This window comes from Hyla sarda, chromosome 8, assembly GCF_029499605.1.
Source record: "Hyla sarda isolate aHylSar1 chromosome 8, aHylSar1.hap1, whole genome shotgun sequence".
Taxonomy (NCBI): domain Eukaryota; kingdom Metazoa; phylum Chordata; class Amphibia; order Anura; family Hylidae; genus Hyla; species Hyla sarda.
In genome coordinates, this window is record NC_079196.1 from 47,701,197 (window position 1) to 47,716,195 (window position 14,999).

The 14,999-nt window shown below is 45.1% G+C and overlaps 1 long non-coding RNA gene across 1 annotated transcript in view; it reads right to left on the reverse strand.

Moving 5' to 3' along the window:
* Nucleotides 1-7,099: 7,099 nt before the first annotated feature.
* LOC130283810 (uncharacterized) overlaps nucleotides 7,100-14,999 on the reverse strand; it is a 28,286-nt gene continuing 20,386 nt past the window's right edge. Inside the window, exons 2-3 of the long non-coding RNA XR_008846852.1 lie at nucleotides 7,223-7,275; nucleotides 7,100-7,129 (exon numbers count right to left, since the gene is read on the reverse strand). This is a non-coding gene — a long non-coding RNA (uncharacterized LOC130283810). The remainder of the gene's footprint in view (nucleotides 7,130-7,222; nucleotides 7,276-14,999) is intronic.

Here is a 14,999-nt window from a genome sequence, read left to right on the forward strand (position 1 = left end):
GGAACGTAACAAGGGGTAATTTGAACCTTAATACCCTACAGGTGTTTCACGACTTTTGCATATGTAAAAAAATATATATTTTTTTTACCTAAAATGCTTGTTTTCCCAAAAATTTTACATTTTTTAAAAGGGTAATAGCAGAAAATACCCCACAAAATTTGAAGCCGAATTTCTCCCGAGTACGGCGATACCCCATATGTGGCCCTAAACTGTTGCCTTGAAATACGACAGCGCTCCAAAGTGAGAGCGCCATACGCATTTGAGGCCTAAATTAGGGATTGCATAGGGGTGGACATAGGGGAATTCTACGCCAGTGATTCCCAAACAGGGTGCCTCCAGCTGTTGTAAAACTCCCAGCATGCCTGGACAGTCAACGGCTATCTGGCAATACTGGGAGTAGTTGTTTTGCAACAGCTGGAGGCTCCGTTTTGGAAACAGTGGCGTACCAGACGTTTTTCATTTTTATTGGGGAGGGGAGGGGGGCTGTGTAGGGGTATGTGTATACGTAGTGTTTTTTACTTTTTATTTTATTGTGTGTTAGTGTAGTGTAGTGTTTTTAGGGTACAGTCACACGGGCGGGGGTTCACAGTAGTTTCTCGCTGGCAGTTTGAGCTACGGCAGAAAATTTGACGCAGCTCAAACTTGCAGCCGGATACTTACTGTAATCCTCCGCCCATGTGAGTGTACCCTGTACGTTCACATTGGGGGGGACATCCAGCTGTTGCAAAACTACAACTCCCAGCATGTACGGTCTATCAGTGCATGCTGGGAGTTGTAGTTTTGCAACCGCTGGAGGCTCCGTTTTGGAAACAGTGGCGTACCAGACATTTTTCATTTTTATTGGGGAGGGGAGGGGGGCTGTGTAGGGGTATGTGTATATGTGGTGTTTTTTACTTTTTATTTTATTGTGTGTTAGTGTAGTGTAGTGTTTTTAGGGTACAGTCGCACGGGCGGGGGGTTCACAGTCGTTTCTCGCTGGCAGTTTGAGCTGCGGCAGAAATTTTGCCGCACCTCAAACTTGCAGCCGGATACTTACTGTAATCCTCCGCCCATGTGAGTGTACCCTGTACATTCACATTGGGGGGGGGGGGGGGGAACATCCAGCTGTTGCAAAACTACAACTCCCAGCATGTACGGTCTATCAGTGCATGCTGGGAGTTGTAGTTTTGCAACAGCTGGATGCACACTGGTTGTGAAACACCGAGTTTGGTAACAAACTCAGTGTTTTGCAACCAGTGTGCCTTCAGCTGTTGCAAAAGCTACAACCCCCAGCATGTACGGACAGCGGAAGGGCATGCTGGGTGTTGTAGTTATGCAACAGCTGGAGGCATACTACTTTGGCTGGGGATGCTGGGGATTGTAGTTATGCAACAGCTGGATACACACTGGTTTGCTACTTAACTCAGTGTGCCTTCAGCTGTTGCAAAACTACAACTCTCAGCAGTCACCGACAGCCAACGGGCATGCTGGGAGTTGTAGTTATGCAACCACCAGATGCACCACTACAACTCCCAGCATGCACTTTAGCTGATTGTGCAAGCTGGGAGTTGTAGTTACACAACAGCTGAAGGTGCACTTTTCCATAGAAAGAATGTGCCTCCAGCTGTTGCAAAACTACAAGTCCCAGCATGCCCATAAGGGCATGCTGGGAGTTGTGGTGGTCTGCCTCCTGCTGTTGCATAACTACAGCTCCCAGCATGCCCTTTTTGCATGCTGGGAGCTGTTGCTAAGCAACAGCAGGAGGCTGTCACTCACCTCCAACGATCCTCGCTGCACCAGGTCAGTCCCTCGTCGTCTCCGCCGCCGCCGCTGCTCCTGGGGCCCCGATCCCAACAGGGGCGCCGGGGATCGGGGTCCCCAGCACCCGGGGTGCACGTCCCGCACCCGCTCACGTCCTCCGGAAGAGGGGCGGAGCGGGTTGCGGGAGTGACACCCGCAGCAGGCGCCCTGATTGGTCGGCCGGTAATCCGGCCGACGAATCAGGGCGATCACGAGGTGGCACCAGTGCCACCTCACCCCTGCTGCCTCTGGCTGTTCGGGGCCGTCTCTGACGGCCCCGATCAGCCAATAATTCCGGGTCACCGGGTCACTGGAGACCCGATTGACCCGGAATCCGCCGCAGATCGCTGGACTGAATTGTCCAGCGATCTGCGGCCATCGCCGACATGGGGGGTCATAATGACCCCCCCTGGGCGATATGCCCCGATGCCTGCTGAACGATTTCAGCAGGCATCGGGGACCGGCTCCGCTCCAGATGGTTGCGGGGGGCCGGTAAAACACATGACGTTCTCATACGTCATGTGTCCTTAAGGACTCGGAAATGGAGACGTATGAGAACGTCATGTGTCCTTAAGGGGTTAAGGACCCGGGCTTTTTCCGTTTTTTCATTTAAAATTTTTCCTCCTTAACTTTAAAAAATCATAACTCTTAAAAATTTTCACCTAAAATTATATATAATGGCTTAATTTTTGCGTCACTAATTCTACTTTGTAATGACATTAGTCATTTTCCCCAAAAATCTACGGTGAAACGGGAAAAAAAATCAATGTGCGACAAAATTGATGAAAAAACACTATTTTGTAAGTTTTGGGGGCTTCTATTTTTACGCAGTACATTTTTTGTCAAAAATGATACCTTATCTTTATTCTGTAGGTCCATACGGTTAAAATGATACCCTACTTGTATAGGTTTGAATTTGTATCACTTCCGAAAAAAATCATGAATACATGCAGGAAAATTTATACGTTTAAAATGGTCATCTTTTGACCCCTATAACTTTTTTTATTTTTCTGTGTTCAGGGCGCTTTGAGGACTCATTTTTCACGCCGTCATCTGAAGTTTTTAGCGGTACCATTTTTGTTCTGATCAGACTTTTTGATCACTTTTTACTCACTTTTTTGTGGTATAAAAAGTGATCAAAAATGCGCTATTTTGGACTTTGGAATTTTTTTGCACGTACGCCATTGAATGAGCGGTTTAAAAAGCGGTATATTTTTATAAATTGGACATTTCCGCACGCGGCGATACCACATATGTTTATTTTTATCATTATTTACATAATGTTTTTTTTTATTTTTGGAAATGCCAGGGGATTTAAACTTTTATTAGGGGAAGGGATAATTGAAAGGGTTAATGATTTTTTTACACTTTTTTAATGCAATATTATAGCTCCTATAGGGGGCTATAACATTGCATTTACTGATCTTTTACACTGGTTGATCCATCTCCATAGGAATGGATCAATCAGTGTTTTCGGCGATTGAATGCTCAAGCCTGGATCTCAGGCTTGAAGCATTCATTCGGCGATCGGACAGCGCAGGAGAAGGTAAGAGACCTTCCTCCTGTGCTACTGCTGTTCAGGATGCCGTTATTATACCGCGGCGATCCCGAACAGCTCCCTGAGCTAGCCGGGCACTTTTACTTTCGTTTTTAGCCGCGCGGCTCAGCTTTGAGCGCGCGGCTAAAGGGTTAATAGCGCGCGGCACAGCGATCAGTGCCGCGCGCTATTAGAGGCGGGTCCTTGCTTCACTATGACGCCGGGCCCGCCGCGATATGATGCGGGGTCACCGTGTGACCCCGCGTTATATCGCAGGATCGGGACCCATGACGCATGCATACATTATGGGTCCTTAAGAGGTTAAGCAAAAGGAGCACACTGTTGATCATTGATGTCCAGATTGTGGAGCTCGAGATGTTTCAAAAAATCAAGTCCAAGCATGACTAGACAGCTGTTTGCAGTCTGGCAATGCTCAGCTGTGAAAAGCATGATGGGATTTGTATTTTTGAAACATCTGGAGGGCCACAGATTGCAAATCACTGGTTTAGATCCTGCTCTCCAAATATAAGCATAGTGGGGGAGATTTCTCAAAACCTGTGCAGAGGGAGAATTGCCTAGTTCCCCGTAGCAAACATTCAGATCCCTTCTTTCATTTTTTAGAGGCCTTGTCAAAATAAAAAAAGGATCTGATTGGTTGCTATGGGCAACTAGGCAACTTTTACCCTTCACAGAAAAATCTCCCCCACTATCCTCAAAGCGTTCAAAGTATTTCAGAATACATGAATTCTTTTAAAAAATGCAACTGTGAGCGTCATACTTAATGCTCGTAATTTTAGAACCTTATCCAAAAAGGCCAGTCTGGAAGCATGTTTGTAGTTTCTTTTATTCACTCCCGACCCGCTAGGCATATGTGCATCCCGCTTTAACTTGAAGTAACTATCCCTAACAGACCTCCATCTTTTCTGAACCAGGGAAGCTAAGGACAAAGTGCAGAGAAATGAAAACAGAAGTTCAACCAGGTAACAAAAGTCGTTACCTACCGTATTTTTCATCCTATAGGACGCACCGGCGTATAAGACGCACCCAATTTATAGGTGCAAAATCTAAAAAAATAAAGATTTTGAACCCAATAGTGATCTTCAACCTGCGGACCTCCAGATGTTGCAAAACTACAACTCCCAGCATGCCCGGACAGCCGTTGGCTGTCCGAGCATGTTGGGAGTTGTAGTTTTGCAACAGCTGGAGGTCCTCAGATTGAAGACCACTTCATAGGAGGTAATGCTCACGTGTCCCCGCCGCTCCGAACCCGTCACCGCTGCCCTGGATGTTGCTCCATCCGTCGGTCCAGAACGTCTCTGCTGCCGGCCGGGTATCCTCGCTCTCCGTCGCCGCCATCACGTCGTTACGCACGCCGATGCACGTACGCGACGACGTGATGACGAGGAAGGAGAGCGCCGGCCATACAGGGGATCCCTGAACGGAGAAGACACCGAGGAGGCAGGTAAGGTCCTTCCCAGTGTCCTGTAAGCACTAACCCGGCTATTCAGTCGGGCTGTTAGGGACCGCCGCGGTGAAATCGCGGCGGTCCCGAACAGCCCGACTGAACAGCCGGGTTAGTGTCACTTTTCCTTCAGACGCGGCGGTCAGCTTTGATCGCCGCGTCTGAAGGGTTAATACAGGGCATCACCGCGATCGGTGATGTCCTGTATTAGCCGCGGGTCCCGGCCGTTGATGGCCGCAGGGACCGCCGCGATAGGGGTGTATTCACCGTATAAGATGCACCGACTTTTTCCCTCCAGTTTTGGGGGAAGAAAAAGTGCGTCTTATACGGCGAAAAATACGGTATATCATCTTGAAGCAGAATATCATAATTATTATAATTTTGGAAAAGCTTAATGTATATCTCCATCAATGCTTAGGGTGTTGCTTAGTCCACAAGGAGGGTCTTTCCTGAACCAGATTTACTACATCCTCGCTGAGGAAATCGGTCGGGTCAATCACATGCAAATACTTTTGTTTTAGTTTTTTTGCCTGCATAATTACAAAATTTAAATATCTTTTTAAAACTTATTATTTTGTACACTTTCATTTAAAAAAAAACTACCCCAAAAAAGAAAGAACGAGGTTACTGCAGGAAATTTTGGGGGAAGACAAAATGACTAGGGTCCAAAATCAGTAAAAAAAAGTAAAAAAAAAATTCCAGCATTTTACAACTTACCTTTCCAGACTTTGAAGCAGAAAGAAGATCCTCTTTTTTTCCCCCTCTTTGGCTTGATGTTGGGTCCTGACTGGTAGCAGAATCATATGGTTTTTTATTTTAAACAAACAAACAAACAAAAAAAACAAAACAAAATATATATATATATATATATATATATATATATATATATATATATACATACACACACACACACACACACACACACACACACACACCCTGTATATACTCGAGTATAAGCCAACCCGAATATAAGCCGAGGCCCCTTATTTAACCCCAAAAACTCAGGAAAAGTTATTGACTCGACTATAAGCCTAGGGTGGGAAATAAATCATCCCCATGTCATCATCCCCCCCCTGTCCTCATCCAGACCCACTTCATTAACCATCATCATCACCCTGTCATCAGCCCCCTTCATCATCCCCCCCTTCATCATCACCGCCTGTCATCATCCCCCTGTCATCATCCCACACCCCCCTTCATCATCACCGCCTGTCAATCCAGTGGTCTTCAACCTGCGGACCTCCAGATGTTGCAAAACTACAACTCCCAGCATGCCCGGACAGCCATCGGTGGTCCGGGCATGCTGGAAGTTGTAGTTTTGAAGGTTGAAGACCACTGCGGCCTTCGTCATCATCCAGACCCCCCCCTTTAGTTTTCTACTCACCTACCAATGGTGGGAAGGAAGGGTGAGCTGGTCCGGGCCATCTATGCTGCAGGGACCATCCGGGTTGGGAGGGTTAGTCATTCCGGGCTGTCCATCTTCACTGGGGGGGCCCTCTTCTCCGCTCCGGGCCCGGCCCCGTACTAGTTATGTTGCCTTGACGACGATGCACAGGGATGTTCGTCCCTGCGCATGAACGTCCCTGTGCGTCGTTGTCAAGGTCGAGGCCGGCCCGGTGAAGATGGACAGCCCGGAACGACTAACCCTTACCACCGAACGGTCCCTGCAGCATAGATGGCCCGGACCAGCTCACCCTTCCTTCCCACCGAGGGGAGGTGAGTAGAAAACTAAAGGGGGGTCGGGATGATGACAAAGGCCGCAGTGGTCTTCAACCTGCGGACCTCCAGATGTTTCAAAACTACCAAAACTTCAACTCCCAGCATGTCTGGACAGCCGATGGCTGTCCGGGCATGCTGGGAGTTGTAGTTTTGCAACATCTGGAGGTCCGCAGGTTGAAGACCACTGAGAAGGGATTGACAGGCGGAGAGTTTGCTCGAGTATAAGCCGAGAGGGGTGTTTGCATCACGAAAAATTGTGCTGAAAAACTCGGCTTATACTCGAGTATATACGGTATATAAAGCTTAATTATTTTGAAATTTTTAAAAGAACATTGCATACTTTAAAAATCAAATGGGTAGCTGATAATTTTTTACTAGGCTTATTTGGCATCATATCCAATTGTATCTTCACATATTTGTCTGCCAGCAGGAAACTTTTGACTTCCACAGAATTGTGGAAGCAATGTATTTGCTGCTCCTCTGGTGTGGTTGCTCCCATGGTAGGCTGTTGAAATTAACCAACAAAAATGTATTTTAATAAAGTATTACATTTTTTTTTAATAAAAAATGTGGTTTAATAATAAACTTACAGACACTGGCGGGCTTTAGGGAATAAATTCTGAACTTGGAGTCTGCATACATTTCGGAAATAAAAATTAAAATAAGGAAACAGGATTGGTATGCCAGTTCAAAAAATACAATATTTTGGTGAAAGCAATACATACCCCAGGAAAGTGCTCTGAAGTGTCACTAAAATGTGGGGATGATATCTTTCAACCTATGTCAGAGCAAAAAATGGAAGAAGTTTGGATATTGCAATTTGCAAAATAAAATAATTTGGCATATTAAACAAAATCCTATTAGATATTTTGCTTGACGGAAACAGCATGTAAGTGATTAAGGTCTGGACACTAAAAGTATCAGCGTGCCCAGATTATTACACAGCATACTGGCATTAAATAATTTAAAAAAACACTACAAGTCCAAGCATGCCCATATTATTGCATACTGCCCAAAAATACAAACAGCAAATCCAGTCCACCTAAAGTGCATATTGTGTGAACACTACAAGTCCCAGCAAACCCTGAATGACAGATGACAGAAGATTAAAAGTTAAAAGATTTATAACTAGACATACTTCTAAAAAGTAATGCACAAAATAATTATTTTTTGTAATAAAAACCAAAACACCCCTGGCATCTTATCCCCTATCCAAAGGATGGGGGATAAGATGTTAGATCGCCGCGGTCCTGCTGCGGGGGACCCCGGGGATCGCCGCTGCGGCACTGCGCTATCATTACTGCACAGCGCGAGTTCGCTCAGTGCGTAATGACGGGCGATACAGGGGCCGGGGCAGCGTGACGTCATGGCTCCGCCCCTCATGACATCACGGCCCATCCCCTTAATGCAAGTCTATGGCAGGGGGCGTGGCGACTGTCACGCCCCCTTCCATAGACTAGTATTGACGGGGTGGGCTGTGACATAACGAGGGGCGGAGCCGTGACATAACAATGCTCCGGCCCCTGTATTGCCCGTCATTACATGCAGAGCGATCTCGCTCTGCGCAGTAATGATAGCGGGGTGCTGCAGCAGCGATCCCCAGGGTCCCCAGCAGCGGGACCACGGCGATCTGATATCTTATCCCCTATCCTTTGGATAGAGGATAAGATGTCTAGGGGCGGAGTACCCCTTTAAGCTAATATACATGCAAAATGGCATTGGGGATACACAAAAACAAAGATTTCACAAAAGTGCTGAATAAGGTACTTACAGGAGGCAAAATATGGCTCCTGGTCAAGATCATGAAGAGAATGAGGTGCTGCTGCAAGAAGATGGTGGGTGGGGGTCTTCAGGCTGCTCCCAGAAAGAAAATTCTAGAAGGTGGGCGGTATCTTCGGCCATGTGCAAAGTCTAAAAACGGATTGTGAAATCCGTATCAAACCGTATACGCACATGCGTTCTGTACAGTTCCCATTGACTCCCATGTTAAATAAACCATATATGGTTCTAAAACGGTTCTAGTACAGTTTGTCAACCATACAAAAGACCGTGGTAGGGTAGTCTACGGTTTTGGGTACGGGTAAAAAACCCGGAGAAAATCGTATAAGACGCAAAACGGACTAAACCGGATGATGCATTTGACATACTATTTACAATGTTAAGTCAATGCATACAGTTTTCTATATGGCTCCGTGCGTTTTTTTTTAACTTGAAACCGTATACGGGAACTGTATAACAAAAACGTGGTGTGCATGTACCCTAATACTGTCACAACTAGTTTTATGTAGGGTAAGCAGCCATGACATCACAACTGGTTTTTGGAAAGATTCTGTGATCCATGAGTCTCATAGTCTGGAAAGCTGCTGTGACTTCACAACGGAGTTTCTGTCAGGTAAGCTTGGGTGTGGATATATAAAGCATCAATCGAGGATTTGGAAGTCAGGGAGCTATTCTTGCAAAACTGTTACTTCAAAAACTAAATTTCAGGTTGGTACATTGTAGTCCTTTATGCCAATATTTAGTATGAATTATTTTATAATATAGTCAGTAAAACCTCTTTAAGATTACCATCCAAAATTGCACAAAAGCGGTCTTCTTGCCTACATCTCCAAGCATTTATTGCACCTCTGCCAGCCAGCTCACTCTCTGAGAGCAGCCACACCCTGCTCTGAGAGAGAGGTTCAGTGTCTGATTGGCTAAGGTTGCACACACCTCCCAGTTCTTAGCACTAAAGAGAGCATGACTCATCAGTGGAGGGCAGAAACCACATTGTCTGTGTCTCTCAGGAGGGTGGGGGCTGCTTCCAGAGAGATTTGAAAAGAGACAGAGTGGATGGCTGGATGATGTCATTCCCGCACTTCATGCAAGTGACAACCCAAAAACTAAAACTCTTTATATAGCTAATGTATGATATTTAGACAGGTTGATGAGAAGGAAAGGATGGGCTATGAAACCTCTTTGAGATTACCACCCAAAATTGCACAAAAATTCTTCATAATAAATGCATAATAAATGAGGGACTGAAAATGCGTCAAAGAAAATCTTGTCTGGGTAAGGAGGTGGTGTTCTCAAGGAGGTGATCTTTTGAAGAGGCTTCACAGTACTTACCTTACCTTAGATTCTCCAGACTTTGCAAAGGTTTAAATAATATATGCAGGAAAATTATTTTTATAATCAGAACATTTCTTAGAAACTCATGCAAACAAATATTTTCTGTACTATGAATAGTATTCTCATTGTACATATTATTGAAAAATTCACATGTTTGCATTGAAAAACATGAAATGAGGTGTCTAAGATCAACACAAAAGAATTAGGCTAAACTCACATCTGCATTGGAGCTCCGTTCAGTAGCTCCATCCAGATGCAAACAATGGAGCTTGACGGTCTATTGCACAACGGACAACAATAGATCCTGACGTGTCCTTTTGACTGTCCGTTTTTCTGTTTTTTCCTCCTTACCTTTTAAAAAGCATAACCCTTTCAATTTTGCACCTAAAAATCCATATGAGCGCCAATTCTACTTTGTAATGACATCAGTCATTTTACCCAAAAATCTACGGCAAAACGGAAAAAAAAAATTGTGCGACAAAATTTAAGAAAGAACACCATTTTGTAAATTTGGAGGCTTCTGTTTCTACGTTGTACATTTTTCAGTAAAAATGACACTTTATCTTTATTCTGTAGATCCATACCATTAAAATGATACCCTACCTATATAGGTTTGATTTTGTCTTACTTTTGGAAAAAATCATAACTACATGCACGAAAATTAATACATTTAAAATTGTCCTCTTATGACCCATATAACTTATTTTTTTTCCCTGCATATGGAGTGGTATGAGGGCTCATTTTTTGTGCCGTGATCTGAAGTTTTTATCAGTACCATTTTTGTTTTGATCGGACTTTTTTTTATAGACTTTTATTCCTTTTTTTATAGTATGAAAAGTGACCAAAAATACGCTATTTTGGACTTTGGAATTTTTTTGCCCGTACGCCATTGACCGTGCAGTTTAATTTACGATATATTTTTATAGTTCGGACATTTATGCACGCAGCAATACCATATATGTTTATTTTTATTATGTTTACATATTTTTTATATGGAATTTGGGAAAAGGGGGGGGGGGATTTAAACTTTTAATAAGTAAGGGCTTAATGTGCGTTTTAAAACTTTGTTTCTTTTTACACTTTTAGTCCCCTTAGGGGACTTTTAGGAGGAATCATTTGATTCCTCATACAGATCAATGGTATTACATACAATCCCATTGATCTGTGTGCTCTGCACTCGATTGATAAAGCCTGGCCCTGCCAGGCTTTATCATTCTGTGCATGGGAGCCGGCATGATAGGAGAGGTAAGCTCTCAGGCTACCTAAGTAGTGGATCGACCCCACTGGACCACCAACTTTGACAGCGGCAATCTAAAGAGTTAATAGCCGGCCGCTGCGATCGTCGCATGTCAGCTATTAACGCCGACCCCAGCTACAGGAATCAGCTGGGGGCCGGCCAGTATGACGTGGGCCCGAGTCAGGAGTCATCCCCCGATAACGGCCATTGGACTAGCATAGACGTCCATGGTCATTATCGGGTTAAATTGGATCCGTCTAGTTTCCATTTGGTGTCCGTTGCTTTGAAGGAATTAAGCGGAGGAAAAAAAAACTGATGTGTAGTATTTTTTTTTCTGCTCATATCCCATCATTTTAACAGACTTAGTGAATGGAGCTCCACCGCAGATGTGAGGCCTTAGTTGGTGGTGAGTAGGGTTGAGAGATGGATTACCAGGCACAGTCTATGAGTGGCAGTGTTTCTGGAAAGCATTAAATTATGGAGAAAAAAAAATAACACATACAACATAAACTGTAAGAGAATGTAACCTGACATATTCCTTTGAGAAAGGCTAAAGAACCCTGAGTTCTAGTCAGTTAATTTGCCGGCCCAGTCTAATCTGGCAGCTGTAGATATTAATCACTTATCTGTGATATCTCTCAATTTAAGAAGTCAGACATGTCAGATGATATAGCGTCTCAACCGTTTCCAGCTGACACATCTCTAACCAGCATTTTTGCCTGAGAGATAAAACAGAAGATGTTTCCTGTTCTGTCTCCAAGTTAATACACTAGTTTGAGCGCAGTCATAAAATGTACTAAATGGACAGAAGCTATAAAAATACCCAGTCATATGTCATTATTTGTTACATTTTGTGAATTTTCATTTCCAGTTTCTTACAATACAAATTAGATATCTTATTATGGGGAGCTCGACAGACTGTATATACAATATATACATCTGCTGATAGCATATACATCTCCCTACAGAGTATAGAAAAATCATGTATTTTTAAGCTAAAGGGTTCTCCAATTAAGTATATATATATATATATATATATATATATATATATATATATATGTATAACTCTCCCCAAGCTACCTGGATATGTTGTTTGTAAACATCCTGCCTGACATGTATGGCTCCTGTGGCCTCTGTTGTCTTTTCTGGCTGCTTGATGTTCTTTGCTATCCATCCCTCCCATTGCCAGCCAGATCCCTCTCTGAGAGCAGCCCCCACCCTCTTGCTCTGAGCAGCAGAGAGAGATTAAGGGGGATATTTATCAAAGGATTTATGTGTCTTTTTTCACTTTTTAACTTTGGCGCAATACTTTGGTGCACATCTTCTCCACTGTCATTTTTACAACTTTCTCAAAATCACATGGTCCTGTGTGTGATTTTAACTTTAGTCAGTAATTCATCATTTGCGCCAATCAATCTTTGGCGCAATTTTGGCACACATCCCGTTTTTTTGGTGCAAATCCCCGCCAAGAAATTTTGCACATGGAAAACACACTTACCAAAGTCAGAAAACGTAAAGGCGTCAAAATACATACATACAAATAAATTTTTTGTTTGTGAAAGCAGCGACGCCTCCAGGGCTGCTCAATACTATCCTGCGACATAGTTGTCTCTGAGGAACCTTCACCCTCCGTTGAGCCAGCATTGGACATGGCCACACTGGTTCAGGAAAGGTAAGCGCTAAAGCAGTGGTTTCCAACCAACGGTTGTCCGGGCATGCTGGGAATTGTAGTTTTGCAACATCTGGAGGTCCGCAGGTTGAAGACCACTGCACTAAAGTAACAAAAAAAATCAAACTACCCAAGTTGAAAATGAAATCCATTTCACATGGTGGCTATAAACCCCACAAAAGAAAATAACTCATGTCGCTTGATGATATACTGCAGGAGGGACTCCGAAATGGCTGCTCTACAGGGTAAAATACGCGTCCTCTGTGGCGGTAAGTTCTGTGTAAAAGGCGCTGTTGTCACGATGCCGGCTGGCAGGTAGTGGATCCTCTGTGCCAGAGAGGGATTGGCGTGGACCGTGCTAGTGGATCGGTTCTAAGTCACTACTGGTTTTCACCAGAGCCCGCCGCAAAGCGGGATGGTCTTGCTGCGGCGGTAGTGACCAGGTCGTATCCACTAGCAACGGCTCAACCTCTCTGACTGCTGAAGATAGGCGCGGTACAAGGGAGTAGACAGAAGCAAGGTCGGACGTAGCAGAAGGTCGGGGCAGGCAGCAAGGATCGTAGTCGGGGGCAACGGCAGGAGGTCTGGAACACAGGCTAGGAACACACAAGGAAACGCTTTCACTGGCACAATGGCAACAAGATCCGGCGAGGGAGTGAAGGGGAAGTGAGGTATAAATAGGGAGTGCACAGGTGAACACACTAATTGGAACCACTGCGCCAATCAGCGGCGCAGTGGCCCTTTAAATCGCAGAGACCCGGCGCGCGCGCGCCCTAGGGAGCGGGGCCGCGCGCGCCGGGACAGGACAGACGGAGAGCGAGTCAGGTACGGGAGCCGGGATGCGCATCGCGAGCGGGCGCTACCCGCATCGCGAATCGCATCCCGGCTGGAGACGGTATCGCAGCGCACCGGGTCAGTGGAGCTGCCCGGAGCGCTGCGGTAGCGAGAGAGAAGCGAGCGCTCCGGGGAGGAGCGGGGACCCGGAGCGCTCGGCGTAACAGCTGTGAACAGCTGATTTCAACATTTGAGCCAAAATTACTAACAACTTGCACCAAATGATAAATTTGGTGCATGTCCACGAAAACCAAAGTGAAAAAAAAGGGTAAAAAGAAACTGTCAACAGGTAAAATTGTTAAATACCCCCCTAAGTGTCTGATTGGCTTAGGCTGCACACACCTTCCAGTTCTCAGACTAAAGAGAGCATGATTCATCAGTGCGGAGCCGAAACCACATTGTCTGTGTTTCTCAGGAGGGTGGGGGCTGCTTCCAGAGAAAGATTTGGAAAGAGACAGAGTGGATGGCTGGATGATGTCATTCCGGCACTTCATGCATGTAAGTGACAACCAAAAGAGGTAAAACTTCTCTATATAGCTAATGAATGGTACAATTAAATAGGTTAATGAGAGGGAAATGATGGGCTATGGGTTTAGTTCCCTGGAGTACCCCTTTAATCACATCGCCCCACTCATATCTGGATATTTTGAAGCACAAGAAAAGATAAGAAACCATGCATATGCACCTGAAATTGGTTTGACATTGAATGGGAACCTTTCTTGTTTACTTTCAGAGGAAAGAAGTCTTCTCATTGGATGATCACATGGATGCATGATTCGTTTTCTTGTAATAACTCGACTACAACAGCACAGACAGCCAAGGGCTGTCTGGGCATGCTGGGAGTTGTAGTTTTGCAAAAGCTGGAGGCCCCCTGATTTCTGACCCTAGTAATCATCACATTTCCAATATAACATTTTTCATGCAATGACTGAATGAACATCATGAAAAATGAGAAGAAATCAACAGAATATTAGAAATTGTATTTATACTGTAAGAATTCCTCCTTGGGGATTGGCTCTGGGATCATCCTGGTCACTTGCCACGGGACACGTTCCTCACAATAACACCACAGACCACAGTTCCGCATACAAGTCTGGCTCCTCGCCAGCTTTATTTCCACAGGTTGCAGGTAAAACAAAACATAATCAGGAACAAAATAAAAGTCCTAGACCGTCTGGTCACTGACTACACATATCAGCATGCCCTGTAAGCTACCCTCAGCCAGTTAAACATGTGTCTCCTGCAACCTGTTACTCACAGTTCACACCACTTCTTGGACCACTCGCAGCGCCTTCTGCGTGTTACCTAAACAGGGCTTGTGTGTCTCCCCCTCTAACAGCCAGCATACTGTTTCCCAGGGAGAGCCGCAACTATTCTGTTTCCCTTCCTGATACCTCATTAAAGGAGTAGTCCAGTGGTGACCCAGTGGTGAACAACTTATCCCCTATCCTAAGGATAGGGGATAAGTTTGAGATCGCAGGGGTCCGACCGCTGGAGCCCCCTGCGATCTCCTGTACGGAGCCCCGGGAGCCCGCGGGAAGGGGGCGTGTTGACCTCCGCACGAAGCGGCGGCCGACACGCCCCCTCAATACAACTCTATGGCAGAGCCGAAGCGCTGCCTTCGGCAATCTCCGGCTCTGCCATAGAGATG